This window comes from Carica papaya, chromosome 8 (assembly GCF_054855325.1).
Source record: "Carica papaya isolate Zhongbai chromosome 8, ASM5485532v1, whole genome shotgun sequence".
NCBI classification, from domain to species: Eukaryota; Viridiplantae; Streptophyta; class Magnoliopsida; order Brassicales; family Caricaceae; genus Carica; species Carica papaya.
The window spans coordinates 19,851,732-19,870,803 of NC_142316.1; the positions used below are offsets into that span (position 1 = coordinate 19,851,732).

The 19,072-nt window shown below is 46.6% G+C and overlaps 5 non-coding genes and 34 pseudogenes across 5 annotated transcripts; 28 read left to right on the forward strand and 11 right to left on the reverse strand.

The window, feature by feature from the left end:
- Positions 1–374: 374 nt before the first annotated feature.
- LOC148250211 (5S ribosomal RNA) lies at positions 375–490 on the reverse strand (annotated as a pseudogene).
- Positions 491–695: 205 nt separating this feature from the next.
- LOC148250212 (5S ribosomal RNA) lies at positions 696–814 on the reverse strand (annotated as a pseudogene).
- Positions 815–1,019: 205 nt separating this feature from the next.
- LOC148250213 (5S ribosomal RNA) lies at positions 1,020–1,138 on the reverse strand (annotated as a pseudogene).
- A 205-nt stretch (positions 1,139–1,343) lies between these two features.
- On the reverse strand, positions 1,344–1,462 carry LOC148250214 (5S ribosomal RNA; annotated as a pseudogene).
- A 562-nt stretch (positions 1,463–2,024) lies between these two features.
- LOC148250215 (5S ribosomal RNA) lies at positions 2,025–2,143 on the reverse strand (annotated as a pseudogene).
- Positions 2,144–2,352: 209 nt separating this feature from the next.
- On the reverse strand, positions 2,353–2,471 carry LOC148250216 (5S ribosomal RNA; annotated as a pseudogene).
- Positions 2,472–2,675: 204 nt separating this feature from the next.
- On the reverse strand, positions 2,676–2,794 carry LOC148250217 (5S ribosomal RNA). The gene has a single exon (XR_015814809.1). It is a non-coding gene; the product is annotated as a 5S ribosomal RNA (ribosomal RNA).
- A 563-nt stretch (positions 2,795–3,357) lies between these two features.
- On the reverse strand, positions 3,358–3,476 carry LOC148250218 (5S ribosomal RNA; annotated as a pseudogene).
- Positions 3,477–3,680: 204 nt separating this feature from the next.
- Positions 3,681–3,799, reverse strand: LOC148250219 (5S ribosomal RNA; annotated as a pseudogene).
- A 562-nt stretch (positions 3,800–4,361) lies between these two features.
- LOC148250220 (5S ribosomal RNA) lies at positions 4,362–4,480 on the reverse strand (annotated as a pseudogene).
- Positions 4,481–4,685: 205 nt separating this feature from the next.
- LOC148250221 (5S ribosomal RNA) lies at positions 4,686–4,804 on the reverse strand (annotated as a pseudogene).
- Positions 4,805–5,069: 265 nt separating this feature from the next.
- On the forward strand, positions 5,070–5,188 carry LOC148250222 (5S ribosomal RNA; annotated as a pseudogene).
- Positions 5,189–5,745: 557 nt separating this feature from the next.
- LOC148250223 (5S ribosomal RNA) lies at positions 5,746–5,864 on the forward strand. The gene has a single exon (XR_015814919.1). It is a non-coding gene; the product is annotated as a 5S ribosomal RNA (ribosomal RNA).
- An 882-nt stretch (positions 5,865–6,746) lies between these two features.
- On the forward strand, positions 6,747–6,865 carry LOC148250224 (5S ribosomal RNA; annotated as a pseudogene).
- A 209-nt stretch (positions 6,866–7,074) lies between these two features.
- Positions 7,075–7,193, forward strand: LOC148250225 (5S ribosomal RNA; annotated as a pseudogene).
- Positions 7,194–7,399: 206 nt separating this feature from the next.
- LOC148250226 (5S ribosomal RNA) lies at positions 7,400–7,517 on the forward strand (annotated as a pseudogene).
- A 205-nt stretch (positions 7,518–7,722) lies between these two features.
- On the forward strand, positions 7,723–7,841 carry LOC148250227 (5S ribosomal RNA; annotated as a pseudogene).
- Positions 7,842–8,401: 560 nt separating this feature from the next.
- LOC148250228 (5S ribosomal RNA) lies at positions 8,402–8,520 on the forward strand (annotated as a pseudogene).
- Positions 8,521–8,729: 209 nt separating this feature from the next.
- Positions 8,730–8,848, forward strand: LOC148250229 (5S ribosomal RNA). Its single transcript, XR_015814729.1, has one exon. It is a non-coding gene; the product is annotated as a 5S ribosomal RNA (ribosomal RNA).
- Positions 8,849–9,410: 562 nt separating this feature from the next.
- Positions 9,411–9,529, forward strand: LOC148250230 (5S ribosomal RNA; annotated as a pseudogene).
- A 560-nt stretch (positions 9,530–10,089) lies between these two features.
- On the forward strand, positions 10,090–10,207 carry LOC148250231 (5S ribosomal RNA; annotated as a pseudogene).
- A 203-nt stretch (positions 10,208–10,410) lies between these two features.
- On the forward strand, positions 10,411–10,529 carry LOC148250232 (5S ribosomal RNA; annotated as a pseudogene).
- A 531-nt stretch (positions 10,530–11,060) lies between these two features.
- LOC148250233 (5S ribosomal RNA) lies at positions 11,061–11,179 on the forward strand (annotated as a pseudogene).
- A 207-nt stretch (positions 11,180–11,386) lies between these two features.
- LOC148250234 (5S ribosomal RNA) lies at positions 11,387–11,505 on the forward strand. The gene has a single exon (XR_015815926.1). It is a non-coding gene; the product is annotated as a 5S ribosomal RNA (ribosomal RNA).
- A 205-nt stretch (positions 11,506–11,710) lies between these two features.
- Positions 11,711–11,829, forward strand: LOC148250235 (5S ribosomal RNA; annotated as a pseudogene).
- Positions 11,830–12,389: 560 nt separating this feature from the next.
- Positions 12,390–12,508, forward strand: LOC148250236 (5S ribosomal RNA; annotated as a pseudogene).
- Positions 12,509–12,716: 208 nt separating this feature from the next.
- Positions 12,717–12,835, forward strand: LOC148250237 (5S ribosomal RNA; annotated as a pseudogene).
- A 104-nt stretch (positions 12,836–12,939) lies between these two features.
- On the forward strand, positions 12,940–13,058 carry LOC148250238 (5S ribosomal RNA; annotated as a pseudogene).
- Positions 13,059–13,620: 562 nt separating this feature from the next.
- LOC148250239 (5S ribosomal RNA) lies at positions 13,621–13,739 on the forward strand (annotated as a pseudogene).
- Positions 13,740–13,944: 205 nt separating this feature from the next.
- On the forward strand, positions 13,945–14,063 carry LOC148250240 (5S ribosomal RNA; annotated as a pseudogene).
- Positions 14,064–14,266: 203 nt separating this feature from the next.
- Positions 14,267–14,385, forward strand: LOC148250241 (5S ribosomal RNA; annotated as a pseudogene).
- Positions 14,386–14,528: 143 nt separating this feature from the next.
- LOC148250242 (5S ribosomal RNA) lies at positions 14,529–14,647 on the forward strand (annotated as a pseudogene).
- A 683-nt stretch (positions 14,648–15,330) lies between these two features.
- LOC148250243 (5S ribosomal RNA) lies at positions 15,331–15,449 on the forward strand (annotated as a pseudogene).
- A 528-nt stretch (positions 15,450–15,977) lies between these two features.
- LOC148250244 (5S ribosomal RNA) lies at positions 15,978–16,096 on the forward strand (annotated as a pseudogene).
- A 208-nt stretch (positions 16,097–16,304) lies between these two features.
- On the forward strand, positions 16,305–16,423 carry LOC148250245 (5S ribosomal RNA; annotated as a pseudogene).
- Positions 16,424–16,985: 562 nt separating this feature from the next.
- LOC148250246 (5S ribosomal RNA) lies at positions 16,986–17,104 on the forward strand (annotated as a pseudogene).
- A 561-nt stretch (positions 17,105–17,665) lies between these two features.
- On the forward strand, positions 17,666–17,784 carry LOC148250247 (5S ribosomal RNA). The gene has a single exon (XR_015815874.1). It is a non-coding gene; the product is annotated as a 5S ribosomal RNA (ribosomal RNA).
- A 697-nt stretch (positions 17,785–18,481) lies between these two features.
- LOC148250248 (5S ribosomal RNA) lies at positions 18,482–18,600 on the forward strand (annotated as a pseudogene).
- Positions 18,601–18,835: 235 nt separating this feature from the next.
- On the forward strand, positions 18,836–18,954 carry LOC148250249 (5S ribosomal RNA; annotated as a pseudogene).
- The last annotated feature ends 118 nt before the right edge of the window (positions 18,955–19,072 follow it).

Below are 19,072 nucleotides of genomic sequence, written 5' to 3' on the forward strand. Positions count from 1 at the left end.
AATCATCTGCAAGAAAATAGGTGCAACACGAGGACTTCTTAAGAAAATGGGTGAAATATAAGGACTTCGCAGGAGGTCACCCATCCTAGTGCTACTCTCGCCCAAGCACCCTTAACTTGCGGAGTTCTGATAGAATCCGTTGCATTAGTGCTGGTATGATTACTCATGTTTCATTCTGCGCTGCAAATACATACACTTTTTCTCCCTCCATCCCCCCTCCCGTCATTTGTTTCCTTGTGCGTGCACTCTGCATCTCTCCTTCTCGTTCTAATATCGATTAAAATGCCCCTGCTTCTTGACTCACATTTGCGTATAAACCAGTGGACCCTAGTTCTAGTCGCGCGTAATGTCGAACGACCCGTCTGAAAAAAAAATTAATGCGACAGGAGGACTTCCGAGGTCACCCATTCAAGTACTACTCTCGCCCAAGCACACTTAACTGCGGAGTTCTGATGGGATCCGGTGCATTAGTGATGGTATGATCGCACCTGTCTAATTTCGCGCTGCAAATACATAAACTCCTTCTCCTTTCTTCCCCCTCCCGTCATTTGTTTCCTTGTGCGTGCACTCTGCATCTCTCTTTATCGTTCTAATATCCAGTAATATTCCCCGGCACCGTGACTCACCTTTGCAAATAAACCAGCGGTTTATAATTCCATTCGCGCGTAACATCGAACAACCCATCCGAAAAAAAATAGGTGCAACACGAGGGCTTCCTAGGTGGTCACCCATCCGAGTACTACTCTCGCCCGAGCACACTTACCTGCGGAGTTCTGATGGGATTCGGGGCTTTAGTGCTGCTATGATCGCACCTCTTTAATTTCGCGCTGCAAATACATACACTCCTTCTCCTTCCCTCCCCCTCCCATCAATTATTTCCTTGTGCGTTCACACTGCACCTCTCTTTCTCGTTCTAATATCGATTAAAATGCCCCTGCTTTTTGACTAACATTTGCGTATAAACCAGCGGACCCTAGTTCCAGTCCTGCGTAACGTCAAACGACCCGTCTGAAAAAAAATTGGTGTGACACGAGGACTTCCCAAGAGGTCACCCATCCGAGTACTACTCTCGCCCAAGCACACTTAACTACGGAGTTCTAATGGGATCCGGTGCATTAGTATTGGTATGATCGCATCTGTTTCATTTTGTGCTGAAATTAGATACACTCCTTCTCCTTCCCTCCCCTTCCCATCAATTGTTTCCTTATGCGTTCACACTGCACCTCTCCTTCTCGTTCTAATATCGATTAAAATGCCCCTGCTTCTTGACTCACATTTGCGTATAAACCAGTGGACCCTAGTTCCAGTCGCGCGTAACGTCGAACAACCTGTCTGAAAAAAAATTAGTGCGACACGAGGACTTCCCAGGAGATCATCCATCCGAGTACTACTCTCGCCCAAGCACACTTAACTGCGGAGTTCTGATGGGATCCGGTGCATTAGAGCTGGTATGATCGCACCCGTCTAATTCCACGCTGCAAATACATAAACTCCTTCTCCATTCTTCCCCCTCCCGTCATTTGTTTCCTTGTGCGTGCGCACTGCACCTCCCGTGCTCGTTCTAATGTCAAATAAAATACTACGGTGCCATGACTCACATTTGCGAATAAACCTGAGGACCATAATCCAAGTCGCGCGTATAGTCGAAAGAATCATCTGCAAAAAAATGGGTGCAACACGAGGACTTCCTAAGAAAATGGGTGAAATATAAGGACTTCGCAGGAAGTCACCCATCCTAGTGCTACTCTCGCCCAAGCACCTTTAACTTGCAGAGTTCTGATAGAATCCGTTGCATTGGTGCTGGTATGATTGCTCATGTTTCATTCTACGCTGCAAATACATATACTTTTTCTCCCTCCATCCCCCCTCCCGTCATTTGTTTCCTTATGCGTGCACTATGCATCTCTCTTTCTCGTTCTAATATCGATTAAAATGCCCCTGCTTCTTGACTCACATTTGCGTATAAACCAGTGGACCCTTGTTCCAGTCGCGAGTAACGTCGAACGACCCGTCTGAAAAAAAAATTAGTGCGACACGAGGACTTCCCAAGAGGTAACCCGTCCGAGTACTACTCTCGCCCAAGCACACTTAACTGCGGAGTTCTGATGGGATCCGGTGCATTAGTGCTGGTATGATTGCACCTGTTTAATTTCGCACTGCAAATACATAAACTCCTTCTCCTTTCTTCCCCCTCCCGTCATTTGTTTCCTTGTGCGTGCGCACTGCACCTTTCGTTCCCGCTCAAATATCAAGTAAAATGTCACGGCGCCGTGACTCACATTTGCGAATAAATCTGCGGACCATAATTAAAGTCGCGCGTAACGTCGAATGGCACATCTGAAAAAAAGAAAATGGGTGCAACACGAGAACTTTCCAGGAGGTAACCCATCATTGTACTACTTTCGCCAAAGCACACTTAACTGCGGAGTTCTGATGGGATCCGGTGCATTTGTGCTGGTGTGACCGCACCTGTTTAATTTCGTGCTGAAAATACATACACTCCTTCTTCCCTTCCCCCCTCCCATCATTTGTTTCCTTGTGCGTTCAAACTTCACCTCTCATTCTCGTTCTAATATCGATTAAAATGCCCCTGCTTCTTGACTCACATTTGCGTATAAACCAGCGGACCCTAGTTCCAGACGCGCGTAACGTCGAACGACCCGTCTGAAAAAAAATTGGTGCGACACGAAGACTTCCCAAGAGGTCACCCATCCGAGTACTAATCTCGCCCAAGCACACTTCACTGCGGAGTTCTGATGGGATCCGGTGCATTAGTGCTGGTATGATCGCACCTCTTTAATTTTGCACTGCAAATACATAAACTCATTCCCCTTTCTTCCCCCTCCCGTCATCTGTTTCCTTGTGCGTGCGCACTTCACCTCCCGTTCTCGTTCTAATATCAAGTAAAATGCTACAGCGCCGTGACTCACATTTGCGAATAAACCTAAGGACCATAATTCAAGTCGCGCGTAACGTCGAAAGAATCATCTGCAAAAAAATGGGTGCAACACGAGGACTTCACAAGAAAATGGGTGAAATATAAGGACTTCGCAGGAGGTAACCCATGCTAGTACTACTCTCGCCCAAGCACCCTTACCTACGGAGTTCTGATAGAATCCGTTGCATTAATGCTGGTATGATCGTACCTGTTTCATTTCGCGCTGCAAATACATACACTCCTTCTCCTTTCTTCCCCCTCCCGTCATTTGTTTCCTTGTGCGTGCGCACTGCACCTCTCGTTCTCGTTCAAATATCAAGTAAAATGCCACGGCGCCGTGGCTCACATTTGCGAATAAATCTGCGGACCGTAATTAAAGTCGCGCGTAACTTTGAGCGGCACATCTGAAAAAAAGAAAAAGGGTGCAACACGAGAACTTCCCATTAGGTAACCCATCATTGTACTACTTTCGCCAAAGCACACTTAACTGCGGAGTTCTGATGGGATCCGGTGCATTTGTGCTGGTGTGACCGCACCTGTTTAATTTCGTGCTGAAAATACATACACTCCTTCTTCCCTCCCCCCCTCCCATCATTTGTTTCCTTGTGCGTTCATACTGCACCTCTCCTTCTCGTTCTAATATCGATTAAAATGCCCCTGATTCTTGACTCACATTTGCGTATAAAGCAGCAGACCCTAGTTCCAGTCGCGCATAACGTCGAATGACAAGTCTGAAAAAAAATTGGTGCGACACGAGGACTTCCCAGGAGGTCACCCATCCGGGTGCTATTCTCGCCCAAGCACACTTAACTGTTGAGTTCTGATGAGATCTAGTGCATTAGTACTGGTATGATCGCACCCGTTTAATTTCGCGCTGCAAATACATAAACTCCTTCTCCTTTCTTCCCCATCCCGTCATTTGTTTCCTTGTGCGTGCGCACTGCACCTCCCGTGCTCGTTCTAATATCAAGTAAAATACTACGGTGCCGTGACTCACATTTGCGAATAAACCTGAGGACCATAATTCAAGTCACGCGTATCGTCGAAAGAATCATCTACAAAAAAATGGGTGCAACACGAGGACTTCCTAAGAAAATGGGTGAAATATAAGGACTTCGCAGGAGGTCACCCATCCTAGTGCTACTCTCGCCCAAGAACTCTTAACTTGCGGAGTTCTGATAGAACCCGTTGCATTGGTGCTGGTATGATAGCTCATGTTTCGTTCTGCGCTGCAAATACATACACTTTTTCTCCCTCCATCCCCCCTCCCTTCATTTGTTTCCTTGTGCGTGCACTCTGCATCTCTCTTTCTCATTCTAATATAAAGTAATATGCCCCGGCACCGTGACTCACCTTTGCAAATGAACCAGCGCTTTATAATTCCATTCGCGCGTAACTTCGAACAACCCATCCGAAAAAAAAATAGGTGCAACACGAGGGCTTCTCAAGTGCTGACCCATCCGAGTACTACTCTCGCCCAACCACACTTAACTGCGGAGTTCTGATGGGATCCGGAGCTTTAGTGCTGGTATGATCGCACCTGTTTAATTTCGTGCTGCAAATACATACACTCCTTCTCATTTCTTCCCCCTCCCATCAATGGTTTTCTTGTGCGTTCACACTGCACCTCTCCTTCTCGTTCTAATATCGATTAAAATGCCCCTGCTTCTTGACTCACATTTGCGTATAAACAAGCGGACCCTAGTTCCAGACGCGCGTAACGTTTAACGACCCGTCTGAAAAAAAAATTTTGCGACACGAGGACTTCCAAGGAGGTCACCCATCCGAGTACTAATCTCGCCCAAGCATACTTAACTGCGGAGTTCTGATGGGATCTGGTGCATTAGTGCTGGTATGATCGCATCCGTTTAATTACGCGCTGCAAATATATAAACTCCTTCTCCTTTCTTCCCCCTCCCGTCATTTGTTTCCTTGTGCGTGCGCACTGCACCTCCCGTTCTCGTTCTAATATCAAGTAAAACGCTCCGTAGGTAAGGGTGCTTGGGCACCGTAGCATTTTACTTGATATTAGAACGAGCACGAGAGGTGCAGTGCGCACGCACAAGGAAACAAATGACGGGAGGGGGAAGAAAGGAGAAGGAGTTTATATATTTGCAGCGCGTAATTAAACGGATGCGATCATACCAGCATTAATGCACCAGATCCCATCAGAACTCCGCAGTTAAGTGTGCTTGGGCGAGATTAGTACTCGGATGGGTGACCTCCTTGGAAGTCCTCGTGTCGCAAAAATTTTTTTTCAGACGGGTCGTTAAACGTTACGCGCGACTGGAACTAGGGTCCGCTTGTTTATACGCAAATGTGAGTCAAAAAGCAGGGCATTTTAATCGATATTAGAACGAGAAGGAGAGGTGCAGTGTGAACGCACAAGGAAACCATTGATGGGAGGGGGAGGGAAGGAGAAGGAGTGTTTGTATTTTTTGCACGAAATAAAACAGGTGCAATCATACCAGCACTAATGCAACGGATTCTATCAGAACTCCGTAGGTAAGGGTGCTTGGGCGAGAGTAGTACTAGCATGGGTTACCTCCTGCGAAATCCTTATATTTCACCCATTTTCTTGTGAAATCCTCGTGTCGCACCAATTTTTTTTCAGACGGGTCGTTCGACGTTTCGCGTCTCGGAACTAGGGTCCGCTGGTTTATACGCAAATGTGAGTCAAGAAGCAGGGGCATTTTAATCGATATTAGAACGAGAATAAGAGGTGAAGTGTGAACGCACAAGGAAACAAATGACGGGAGGGGGAAGAAAGGAGAAGGAGTGTATGTATTTGAAGCGTAAAATTAAACAGGTGCGATCATACCAGCACTAAAGCTCTGGATCCCATCAGAACTCCGCAGTTAAGTGTGCTTGGGCGAGAGTAGTACTCGGATGGGTGACCACTTGGGAAGCCCTCGTGTTGCACCAATTTTTTTTCGGATGGGTTGTTCGACGTTACGCGCGAATGGAATTATAAACCGCTGGTTCATTTGCAAAGGTGAGTCACGGTGCCGGGGCATATTACTTGATATTAGAACGAGAAAGAGAGATGCAGAGTGCACGCACAAGGAAACAAATGACGGGAGGGGGGATGGAAGGAGACAGAGTGTATGTATTTGCAGTGCAGAATGATACATGAGGGATCATACCAGCACTAATGCAACGGATTCTATCAGAACTCCGCAGTTAAGGGTGCTTGGGCGAGAAAAGTACTCGGATGGGTGACCTCCTGCGAAGTCCTTATATTTCACCCATTTTCTTGGGAGGTCCTCGTGTTGCACCCATCTTTTTCCAGATGATTCTTTCGACGTTACGCGCGAATTGATTTATGGTCCGCATGTTTATTCGTAAATGTGAGTCACGGCACCGTGGCATTTTACTTGATATTAGAACGAGAACGGGAGGTGCAGTGCGCACACAAAAAGAAACAAATGACGGGAGGAGGAAGAAAAGAGAAGGAGTTTATGTATTTGAAGCGCAAAATTAAACAAGTGGCATCATACCAGCACTAATGCACTCGATCCCATCAGAACTCTGCAGTTTAGTGTGCTTGGGCGAGAGTAGTACTCGGATGCGTGACCTCTTGGGAAGTCCTCGTATCGCAACAATTTTTTTTCGGATATGTCGTTCGACGTTACGCGCTACTGGAACTATGGTCCGCTGGTTTATACGCAAATGTGAGTCAAGAATCAAGGGCATTTTAATCGATATTAGAACGAGAAGGAGAGGTGCAGTGTGAACGCACAAGGAAACAAATGATGGGAGGGGGGAGGGAAGAAGGAGTGTATGTATTTTCAGCACGAAATTAAACAGGTACGGTCACACCAGCACAAATGCACCGGATCCCATCAGAACTCCGCAGTTAAGTGTGCTTTGGCGAAAGTAGTACAATGATGGGTTACCTCATGGGAAGTTCTCGTGTTGCAACCATTTTCTTTTTTTCAGATGTGTCGTTCTACGTTACGCGCGACTTTAATTATGGTCCGTAGATTGATTCGCAAATGTGAGTCACGGCGCCGTGGCATTTTACTTGATATTTGAACGAGAACGAGAGGTGCAGTGCGCACGCACAAGGAAACAAATGACGGGAGGGGGAAGAAAGGAGAAGGAGTTTATGTATTTGCAGCGCGAAATTAAACAGGTGCGATCATACCATCACTAATGCACCGGATCCCATCAGAACTCCGCAGTTAAGTGTGCTTGGGCGAGAGTAGTACTCGGATTAGAGACCTCTTGGGAAGTCCTCGTGTCGCACTAATTATTTTTTCAGACGGGTCGTTCGACGTTACGCGCGACTGGAACTAGGGTCCACTGGTTTATACGCAAATGTGAGTCAAGAAGAAGGGGCATTTTAATCGATATTAGAATGAGAAAGAGAGATGCAGAGTGCACGCACAAAGAAACAAATGACGGGAGGGGGAAGAAAAGAGAAGGAGTGTATGTATTTGCAGCGCGAAACTAAACTGGAGGGATCATACCAGCACTAAAGCCCCGGATCCCTTCAGAACTCCGTAGTTAAGTGTGCTTGGCGAGATTAGTACTCGGATGGTTGACCTCCTGGGAAGTCCTCGTGTCGCACCAATTTTTTTTCAGACGGGTCGTTCGATGTTACGCACGTCTGGAACTAGGGTCCGCTGGTTTATACGCAAATCTGAGTCAAGAAGCAGGGGCATTTTAATCGATATTAGAATGAGAATGAGAGGTGAAGTGTGAACGCACAAGGAAACAAATGACGGGAGGGGGAAAAAAGGAGAAGGAGTGTATGTATTTGCAGCATGAAATTAAACAGGTCTGATCATACCAGCACTAAAGCTCCGGATCCCATTAGAACTCCGTAGTTAAGTGTGCTTGGGCGAGAGTAGTACTCGGATGGGTGACCACTTGGGAAGCCCTCGTGTTGCACCAATTTTTTTTCGGATGGGTTGTTCGACGTTTCGCGTGAATGGAATTATAAATCGCTGGTTCATTTACAAAGGTGAGTCACGGTGCCGGGGCATATTACTTGATATTAGAACGAGAAAGAGATATGCAGAGTGCACGCACAAGGAAACAAATGACGGGAGGGGGGATGGAAGGAGAAAGAGTGTATGTATTTGCAGTGCAGAATGAAACATGAGGGATCATACCAGCACTAATACAACGGATTCTATCAGAACTCCATAGGTAAGGGTGCTTGGGCGAGAGTAGTGCTAGCATGGGTTACCTCCTGCGAAGTCCTTATATTTCACCCATTTTCTTGTGAAGCCCTCGTGTTGCACCCATTTTTTTGCAGAGAATTCTTTCGACGTTACGCGCGACTTGAATTATGGTCCTAAGGTTTATTCGCAAATGTGAGTCACGGCGCCGTGGCATTTTACTTGATATTAAAACGAGAACAGGAGGTGCAGTGCGCACGCACAAGGAAACAAATGACGGGAGGGGGAAGAAAGGGGAATGAGTTTATGTATTTGTAGCGCAAAATTAAACGGGTGCGACCATACCAGCACAAATGCACCGGATCCCATCAGAACTCCGCAGTTAAGTGTTCTTTGGCGAAAGTAGTACAATGATGGGTTACCTCGTGGGAAGCTCTCGTGGTGCACCCATTTTCTTTTTTTCAAATGTGCCGTACGACGTTACGCGCTACTTTTATTATCGTCCGGAGATTTATTCGCAAATGTGAGTCACGGTGTCGTGGCATTTTACTTGATATTTGAACGAGAATGAGAGGTGCAGTGTGCACGCACAAGGAAACAAATGACGGGAGGGGCAAGAAAGGAGAAGGAGTTTATGTATTTGCAGCGCAAAATTAAACAGGTGCGATCATACCAGCACTAATGCACCGGATCCCATCAGAACTCCGTAGTCAAGTGTGCATGGGCGAGAGTAGTACTCGGATGGGTGACCTCTTGGGAAGTCCTCGTGTCGCACTAATTTTTTTTTCAGACGGGTCGTTCGACGTTACGCGCGACTGGAACTAGGGTCCACTGGTTTATACGCAAATGTGAGTCAAGAAGCAGGGGCATTTTAATCGATATTAGAACAAGAAGGAGAGATGCAGAGTGCACGCAGAAGGAAACAAATGACGGGAGGGGGGATGGAGGGAGAAAACGTGTATGTATTTGCAGCGCAGAATGAAACATGAGCAATCATACCAGCACCAATGCAACGGATTCTATCAGAACTCCGCAAGTTAAGGGTGCTTGGGCGAGAGTAGCACTAGGATGGGTGACCTCATGCGAAGTCCTTATATTTCACCCATTTTCTTAGGAAGTCCTTGTGTTCCACCCATTTTTTTGCAGATGATTCTTTCGACGATACGCGCGACTTGAATTATGGTCCTCATGTTTATTCGCAAATGTGAGTCACGGCACCCTAACATTTTACTTTATATTTGAAGGAGCACGGGATGTGCAGTGCGCACGCACAAGGAAACAAATGACGGGAGGGGGAAGAAAGGAGAAGGAGTTTATGTATTTGCAGTGTGGAATTAAACGGGTGCGATCATACCAGCACTAATGCACCGGATCCCATCAGAACTCCGCAGTTAAGTGTGCTTTGGCGAGAGTAGTACTCGGATTGGTGATCTCCTGGGAAGTCCTCGTGTCGCACCAATTTTTTTTTCAGACAGGTCGTTCGACGTTACGCGCGACTGGAACTAGGGTCCGCTGGTTTATACGCAAATGTGAGTCAAGAAGGAGGGGCATTTTAATCGATATTAGAACGAGAAGGAGAGGTGCAGTGTGAACGCACAAGGAACAATTGATGGGAGGGGGAAGGAAGGAGAATGAGTGTATGTATTTTCAGCAAGAAATGAAACAGGTGCGATCTTACCAGCACTAATGCAACGGATTCTATCAGAACTCCGTAGGTAAGGGTGCTTGGGCGAGAGTAGTACTAGCATGGGTTACCTCCTGCGAAGTCCTTATATTTCACCCATTTTCTTGGGAGGTCCTCGTGGTGCACCCATCTTTTTGCAGATGATTCTTTCGACGTTACGCGCGACTTGATTTATGGTCCGCAGGTTTATTCGCAAATGTGAGTCACGGCACTGTGGCATTTTACTTGATATTAGAACGAGTACAAGAGGTGCAGTGCGCACCCACAAGGAAACAAATGACGGGAGGAGGAAGAAAAGAGAAGGAGTGTATGTATTTGAAGCGCAAAATTAAACAAGTGGCATCATGCCAGCACTAATGCACTGGATCCCATCAGAACTCTGCAGTTAAGTGTGCTTGGGCGAGAGTAGTGCTCGGATGGGTGACCTCTTAGGAAGTCCTCGTATCGCAACAATTTTTTTTCAGATGGGTCGTTCGACGTTACGTGCGACTGGAACTATGGTCCGCTGGTTTATACGCAAATGTGAGTCAAGAAAAAGGGGCATTTTAATCGATATTAGAACGAGAAAAAGAGGTGCAGTGTGAACGCACAAGGAAACAAATGATGGGAGGGGGGAGGGAAGAAGGAGTGTATGTATTTTCAGCACGAAATTAAACAGGTGCGGTCACACCAGCACAAATGCACCGGATCCCTTCAGAACTCCACAGTTAAGTGTGCTTTGGCAAAAGTAGTACAATGATGGGTTACCTCCTGGAAAGTTCTCGTGTTGCACCAATTTTTTTTTTTTCAGATGTGCCGTTCGACGTTACGTGCGACTTTAATTATGGTCCGCAGATTTATTCGCAAATGTTAGTCACGGCGCTGTGGCATTTTACTTGATATTTGAACGAGAACGGGAGGTGCAGTGCGCACGCACAAGGAAACAAATGACGGGAGGAGGAAGAAAAGGGAAGAAGTGTATGTATTTGAAGCGCAAAATTAAACAAGTGGCATCATACCAGCACTAATGCATTGGATCCCGTCAGAATTCTGCAGTTAAGTGTGCTTGGGCGAGAGTAGTGCCTGGATGGGTGACCTCTTGGGAAGTCCTCGTATCGCAACAATTTTTTTTCAGATGGGTCGTTCGACATTACGCGCGACTGGAACTATGATCCGCTGGTTTATACGCAAATGTGAGTCAAGAATTTGGGGCATTTTAATCGATATTAGAACGAGAAGGAGAGGTGCAGTGTGAACGCACAAGGAAACAAATGATGGGAGGGGGGAGGGAAGAAGGAGTGTATGTATTTTCAGAACAAAATTAAACAGGTGTGGTCAAACCAGCACAAATGCACCGTATCCCATCAGAACTCCGCAGTTAAGTGTGCTTTGGCGAAAGTAGAACAATGATGGGTTACCTCATGGGAAGTTCTCGTGTTGCACCCATTTTTTTTTTCAGATGTGCCGTTCGACGTTACGCGCGACTTTAATTATGGTCCGCAGATTTATTCGCAAATGTGAGTCATGGCGCCGTGGCATTTTACTTGATATTTGAACGAGAACTAGAGGTGCAGTGCGCATGCACAAGGAAACAAATGACGGGAGGGGGAAGAAAGGGGAATGAGTTTATGTATTTGCAGCGCGAAATTAAACAGGTGCGATCATACCAGCACTAATGCACCGGATCCCATCAGAACTCCGCAGTGAAGTGTGCTTGGGCGAGATTAGTACTCGGATGGGTGACCTCCTGGGAAGTCCTCGTGTCGCACCAATTTTTTTTCAGACGGGTCGTTTGATGTTACGCGCGTTTGGAACTAGGGTCCACTGGTTTATACGCAAATGTGAGTCAAGAAGCAGGGGCATTTCAATCGATATTAGAACGAGAATGAGAGGTGAAGTGTGAACGCACAAGGAAACAAATGACGGGAGGGGGAAGAAAGGAGAAGGAGTGTATGTATTTGCAGCGCGAAATTAAACAGGTTCGATCATACCAGCACTAATGCAACGGATTCTATCAGAACTCTGCAGTTAAGTGTGCTTGGGCGAGAGTAGCACTCGGATGGGTGACCACTTGGGAAGCCCTCGTGTTGCACCAATTTTTTTTCGGATGGGTTGTTCGACGTTACGCGCGAATAGAATTATAAACCGCTGATTCATTTGCAAAGGTGAGTCACGGTTCCGGGGCATATTACTTGATATTAGAACGAGAAAAAGAGATGCAGAGTGCACGCACAAGGAAATAAATGACGGGAGGGGGGATGGGAGGAGAAAGAGTGTATGTATTTGCAGTGCAGAATGAAACATGAGGGATCATACCAGCACTAATGCAACGGATTCTATCAGAACTCCGCAGTTAAGGGTGCTTGGACGAGAAAAGTACTCGGTTGGGTGACCTCCTGCGAAGTCCTTATATTTCACCCATTTTCTTGGGAGGTCCTCGTGTTGCACCCATCTTTTTGCAGATGATTCTTTCGACGTTACGCGCGACTTGATTTATGGTCCGCAGGTTTATTCGCAAATGTGAGTCACGGCGCCGTAGCATTTTACTTGATATTAGAACGAGCACGGAAGGTGCAGTGCGCATGCACAAGGAAACAAATGACGGGAGGGGGACGAAAGGAGAAGGAGTTTATGTATTTGCAGCGCGGAATTAAACGGGTGCGATCATACCAGCACAAATGCACCGGATCCCATCAGAACTCCGCAGTTAAGTGTGCTTTGGCGAAAGTAGTACAATGATGGGTTACCTCCTGGGAAGTTCTCGTGTTACACCCATTTTTTTTTTTCAGATGTGCCGTTCGACGTTACGCGCGACTTTAATTATGGTCCGCAGCTTTATTCGCAAATGTGAGTCACGGCGCCGTGGCATTTTACTTGATATTTGAACAAGAACGAGAGGTGCAGTGCGCACGCACAAGGAAACAAATGACGGGAGGGTGAAGAAAGGAGAAGGTGTTTATGTTTTTGCAGCGCAAAATTAAAAGGGTGCGATCATACCAGCACTAATGCTCCGGATCCCATCAGAACTTCGCAGTCAAGTGCGCTTGGGCGAGAGTAGTACTCGGATGGGTGACCTCCTGGGAAGTCCTCGTGTCGCACAAATTTTTTTTCAGACGGGTCGTTCGACGTTACGCGCGACTGGAACTAAATGACGGGAGGGGGAAGAAAGAAGAAGGAGTTTATGTATTTGCAGCGCGAAATTAAACAGGTGCGATCATACCAGCACTAATGCACCGGATCCCATCAGAACTCCGCAGTTAAGTGTGCTTGGGCGAGAGTAGTACTCGGATGGGTGACATCCTGGAAAGTCCTCGTGTCGCACTAATTTTTTTTTCAGATGGGTCGTTCGACGTTACGCACGACTGGAACTAGGGTCCACTGGTTTATACGCAAATTTGAGTCAAGAAGCAGGGGCATTTTAATCGATATTAGAACGAGAAGGAGAGATTCAGAGTGCACGCAAAAGGATACAAATGACGGGAGGGGGGATGGAGGGAAAAAAAGTGTATGTATATGCAGCGCAGAATGAAATATGAGCAATCATACCAGCACCAATGCAACGGATTCTATCAGAACTCCGCAAGTTAAGGGTTCTTGGGCGAGAGTAGCTCTAGGATGGGTGACCTCCTGCGAAGTCCTTATATTTCACCCATTTTCTCAGGAAGTCCTCGTGTTGCACCAATTTTTTTGCAGATGATTCTTTCGACGATACGCGCGACTTGAATTATGGTCCTCAGGTTTATTCCCAAATGTGAGTTACGGCACCGTAGCATTTTACTTGATATTAGAACGAGCACGGGAGGTGCAGTACGCACGCACAAGGAAACAAATGGCAGGAGGGGGAAGGAAGGAGAATGAGTTTATGTATTTGCAGCGCGAAATTAAACGGGTGCGATCATAACAGCACTAATGCACCGGATCCCACCAGAACTCCGCAGTTAAGTGTGCTTGGGCGAGATTAGTACTCGGATGGGTGTCCTCATCGGAAGTCCTCGTGTCGCACCAATTTTTTTTCAGACGGGTCGTTCGACGTTACGCACGTCTGGAACTAGGGTTCGCTGGTTTAAACGCAAATGTGTGTCAAGAAGCAGGGGCATTTTAATCGATATTAGAACGAGAATGAGAGGTTAAGTGTGAACGCACAAGGAAACAAATGACGGGAGGGGGAAGAAAGGAGAAGGAGTGTATGTATTTGCAGCGTGAAATTGAACAGATGTGATCATACTAGCACTAAAGCTCCGGATCCCATAAGAACTCCGCAGTTAAGTGTGCTTGGGCGAGGGTATTACTCGGATGGGTGAACTCTTGGGAAGTCCTCGTATCGCAACAATTTTTTTTCAGATGGGTCGTTCGACGTTACGCGTGACTAGAACTATGGTCCGCTGGTTTCTACGCAAATGTGAGTCAAGAATCAAGGGCATTTTAATCGATATTAGAACGAGAAGGAGAGGTGCAGTGTGAACGCACAAGGAAACAAATGATGGGAGGGGGGAGGGAAGAAGGAGTGTATGTATTTTCAGCACGAAATTAAACAGGTGCGGTCACACCAGCACAAATGCACCGGATCCCATCAGAACTCCGCAGTTAAGTGTGCTTTGGCAAAAGTAGTACAATGATGGGTTACCTCCTGGGAAGTTCTCGTGTTGCACCCATTTTCTTTTTTTCAGATGTGTCGTTCGACGTTACGCGCGACTTTAATTATGGTCCGCAGATTTATTCACAAATGTGAGTCACGGCGCCGTGGCATTTTACTTGATATTTGAACGAGAACGAGAGGTGCAGCGCGAAATTAAACCGGTGCGTTCCTACCAGCACGAATGCACTGGATCCCATCAGAACTCCGCAGTTAAGTGTGCTTGGGCGAGATTAGTACTTGGATGGGTGACCTCCTGGGAAGTCCTCGTGTCGCACTAATTTTTTTTTAGACGGGTCATTCGACGTTACGCGCGACTGGAACTAGGGTCCCCTGGTTCATACGCAAATGTGAGTCAAGAAGCAGGGGCATTTTAATCGATATTAGAACGAGAAGGAGAGATGCAGAGTGCACGCACAAGGAAACAACTGACGGGAGGGGGGATGGAGGGAGAAAAAGTGTATGTATTTGCAGCGCAGAATGAAACATGAGCAATCATACCAACACCAGTGCAACGGATTCTATCAGAACTTCGCAAGTTAAGGGTGCTTGGGTGAGAGTAGCACTAGGATGGGTGACCTCCTGCGAAGTCCTTATATTTCACCAATTTTCTTAGGAAGTCCTGGTGTTGCACCCATTTTTTTGCAGATGATTCTTTCGACGATACGCGCGACTTGAATTATGGTCCTCAGGTTTATTCGCAAATGTGAGTCATGGCACCGTAGCATTTTACTTGATATTAGAACGAGCACGGGAGGTGTAGTGCGCACGCACAAGGAAACAAATGACGGGAGGGGGAAGAAAGGAGAAGGAGTTTATGTATTTGCAGCGCAAAATTAAACGTGTGAGATCATACCAGCACTAATGCACCGGATCACATCAGATGTGCATTATATTTCACCTATTTTCTTGGGAGGGTGAAGAAAGGAGAAGGAGTTTATCTATTTGCAGCGCAAAATTAAACAGGTGCGATCATACCAGCACTAATGCATCGGATCCCATCAGAACTCTGCAGATAAGTGAGCTTGGGCGAGAGTAGTACTCGGATGGGTCACCTCCTGGGAAGTTCTCGTGTCGCACTAATTTTTTTTTCAGACTGGTTGTTCGACGTTACGCGCGACTGGAACTAGGAGCAGGGGCATTTTAATCCATATTAGAACAAAAAGGAGAGATGCAGAGTGCAGGCACAAGGAAACAAATGACGGGAGGAGGGATGGAGGGAAAAATAGTGTATGTATTTGCAGCGCAGAATGAAACATGAGCAATCATACCAGCACCAATGCAACGGATTCTATCAGAACTCCGTAAGTTAAGGGTGCTTGGGCGAGAGTAGCACTAGGATGGGTGACCTCCTGCGAAGTCCTTATATTTCACCCATTTTCTCATGAAGTACTCGTGTTGCACCCATTTTTTTGCAGATGATTCTTTCGACGATACGAGCGATTTGAATTATGGTCCTCAGGTTTATTCGCAAATGTGAGTCACGGCACCGTAGCATTTTACTTGATATTAGAACGAGAAGGAGAGGTGCAGTGCGCACGCACAAGGAAACAAATGATGGGAGGGGGGTAGGGAAGAAGGAGTGTATGTATTTTCAGCATGAAATTAAACAGGTGCGGTCATACCAGCACAAATGCACCGGATCCCATCAGAACTCCGCAGTTAAGTGTGCTTTGGCAAAAGTAGTACAATGATGGGTTACCTCCTTGGAAGTTCTCGTGTTGCACCCATTTTCTTTTTTTCAGATGTGTCGTTCGACCTTACGCGCGACCTTAATTATGGTCCGCAGATTTATTCGCAAATGTGAGTCACGGCGCCGTGGCATTTTACTTGATATTTGAGCGAGAACGAGAGGTGCAGTGAGCACGCACAAGGAAACAAATGACGGGAGGGGGAATAAAGGAGAAGGAGTTATGTATTTGCAGCGCGAAATTAAACAGGTTCGATCATACCAGCACTAATGCACCGGATCCCATCAGAACTCCGCAGTTAAGTGTGCTTGGGCGAGAGTAGTACTCGGATGGGTTACCTCTTGGGAAGTCCTCGTGTCGCACTAATTTTTTTTTTCAGATGGGTCGTTCGACGTTACGCGCGACTGGAACAAGGGTCCACTAGTTTATACGCAAATGTGAGTCAAGAAGCATGAGCATTTTAATCGATATTAGAACGAAAAAGAGAGATGCAGAGTGCACGCATAAGGAACAAATGACGGGAGGGGGGATGGAGGTAGAAAAAGTATATGTATTTGCAGCGCAGAATGAAACATGAGCAATCATACCAGCACCAATGCAACGGATTCTATCAGAACTCCGCAAGTTAAAGGTGCTTGGGCGAGAGTAGCACTAGGATGGGTGACTTCCTGCGAAGTCCTTATATTTCACCCATTTTCTTGGGAGGTCCTCGTGTTGCACCCATCTTTTTGCAGATGATTCTTTCGAAGTTACGCGCGACTTGATTTATGGTCCGCAGGTTTATTCGCAAATGTGAGTCACGGCACCGTGGTATTTTAATTGATATTAGAACGAGCACGGGAGGTGCAATGCGCACGCACAAGGAAACAAATGACGGGAGGGGGAAGAAAGGAGAAGGAGTTTATGTATTTGCAGCGCGGAATTAAACGGGTGCGATCATACCAGCACTAATGCACTGGATCCCATCAGAACTCTACAGTTAAGTGTGCTTGGGCGAGAGTAGTTCTCGGATTGGTGACCACCAGGGAAGTCCTCGTGTCGCACCAATTTTTTTTCAGATGGGTCGTTCGACGTTACGCGCGACTGGAACTATGGTCCGCTGGTTTATATGCAAATGTGAGTCAAGAATCAGGGGCATTTTAATCGATATTAGAACGAGAAGGAGAGATGCAGAGTGCACGCACAAGGAAACAAATGACGGGAGGGGGGATGGAGGGTGAAAAAGTGTATGTATTTGCAGCGAAGAATGAAACATGAGCCATCATACCAGCACCAATGCAACGGATTCTATCAGAACTCCGCAAGTTAAGGGTGCTTGGGCGAGAGTAGCACTAGGATGGGTGACCTCCTGCGAAGTCCTTATATTTCACCAATTTTCTTAGGAAGTCCTGGTGTTGCACCCATTTTTTTGCAGATGATTCTTTCGACGATACGCGCGACTTGAATTATGGTCCTCAGGTTTATTCGCAAATGTGAGTCATGGCACCGTAGCATTTTACTTGATATTAGAACGAGTACGGGAGGTGCAATGCGCACGCACAAGGAAACAAATGACTGGAGGGGGAAGAAAGGAGAAGGAGTTTATGTATTTGCAGCGCAGAATTAAACGGGTGCGATCATACCAGCACTAATGCACCAGATCCCATCAGAACTCTGCAGTTAAGTGTGCTTGGGCGAGAGTAGTACTCAGATGGGTGACCTCTTGGGAAGTCCTCGTGTCGCACCAATTTTTTTTCAGACGGGTCGTTCGACGTTACGCGCGACTGAAACTATGGTCCGCTGGTTTATACGCAAATGTGAGTCAAGAAGCAGGGGCATTTTAAACGATATTAGAACGAGAAGGAGAGGTGCAGTGTGAACGCACAAGGAAACAATTGATGGGAGGGGGAGGGAAGGAGAAAAAGTGTATGTATTTGCAGCGCAGAATGAAACAGGTGCGATCATACCAGCACTAATGCAACGGATTCTATCAGAACTCCGTAGGTAAGGGTGCTTGGGCAAGAGTAGTAATAGCATGGGTTACCTCCTGCGAAGTCCTTATATTTCACCCATTTTCTTGTGAAATCCTCGTGTTTCACCCATTTTTTTGCAGATGATTCTTTCGACGTTACGCGCGACTTGAATTATGGTCCTTAGGTTTATTCGCAAATGTGAGTCACGGCGCTGTAGCATTTTACTTGATATTAGAACGAGAACGGGAGGTTTAGCGTGCACGAACAAGGAAACAAATGACGGGAGGAGGAAGAAAAGAGAAGGAGTGTATGTATTTGCAGCGCAAAACTAAACAGGTACGATCATACCAGCACTAAAGCCCCAGATCCCATCAGAACTCCGCAGTTAATTGTGCTTGGGCGAGAGTAGTACTCGGATGGGTGACCTCTTGGGAGGAGAAAGAGTGTATGTATTTGCAGTGCAGAATGAAACATGAGGGATCATACCAGCACTAATGCAACGGATTCTATCAGAACTCCGCAGTTAAGGGTGCTTGGGAGAGAAAAGTACTCGGATGGGTGACCTCCTGCGAAGTCCTTATATTTCACCCATTTTCTTGGGAGGTCCTCGTGTTGCACCCATCTTTTTGTAGATGATTCTTTCGACGTTACGCACGACTTGATTTATGGTCCACAGGTTTATTCGCAAATGTGAGTCATGGCATCGTGGCATTTTACTTGATATTAGAACGAGCACGGGAGGTGCAGTGCACACGCACAAGGAAATAAATGACGGGAGGGGGAAGAAAGGAGAATGAGTTTATGTATTTGCAGCGCAGAATTAAACGGGTGCGATCATACCAGCATTAATGCACCAGATACCATCAGAACTTCACAGTTAAGTGTGTTTGGGCGAGAGTAGTACTCGGATGGGTGACCTCCTGGGAAGTCCTCGTGTCGCACCAATTTTTTTTAAGACGGGTCGTTCGACGTTACGCATGACTGGAACTGGGGTCCGCTGGTTTATACGCAATTGTGAGTCAAGAAGAAGGGGCGTTTTAATCGATATTAGAACGAGAAGGAG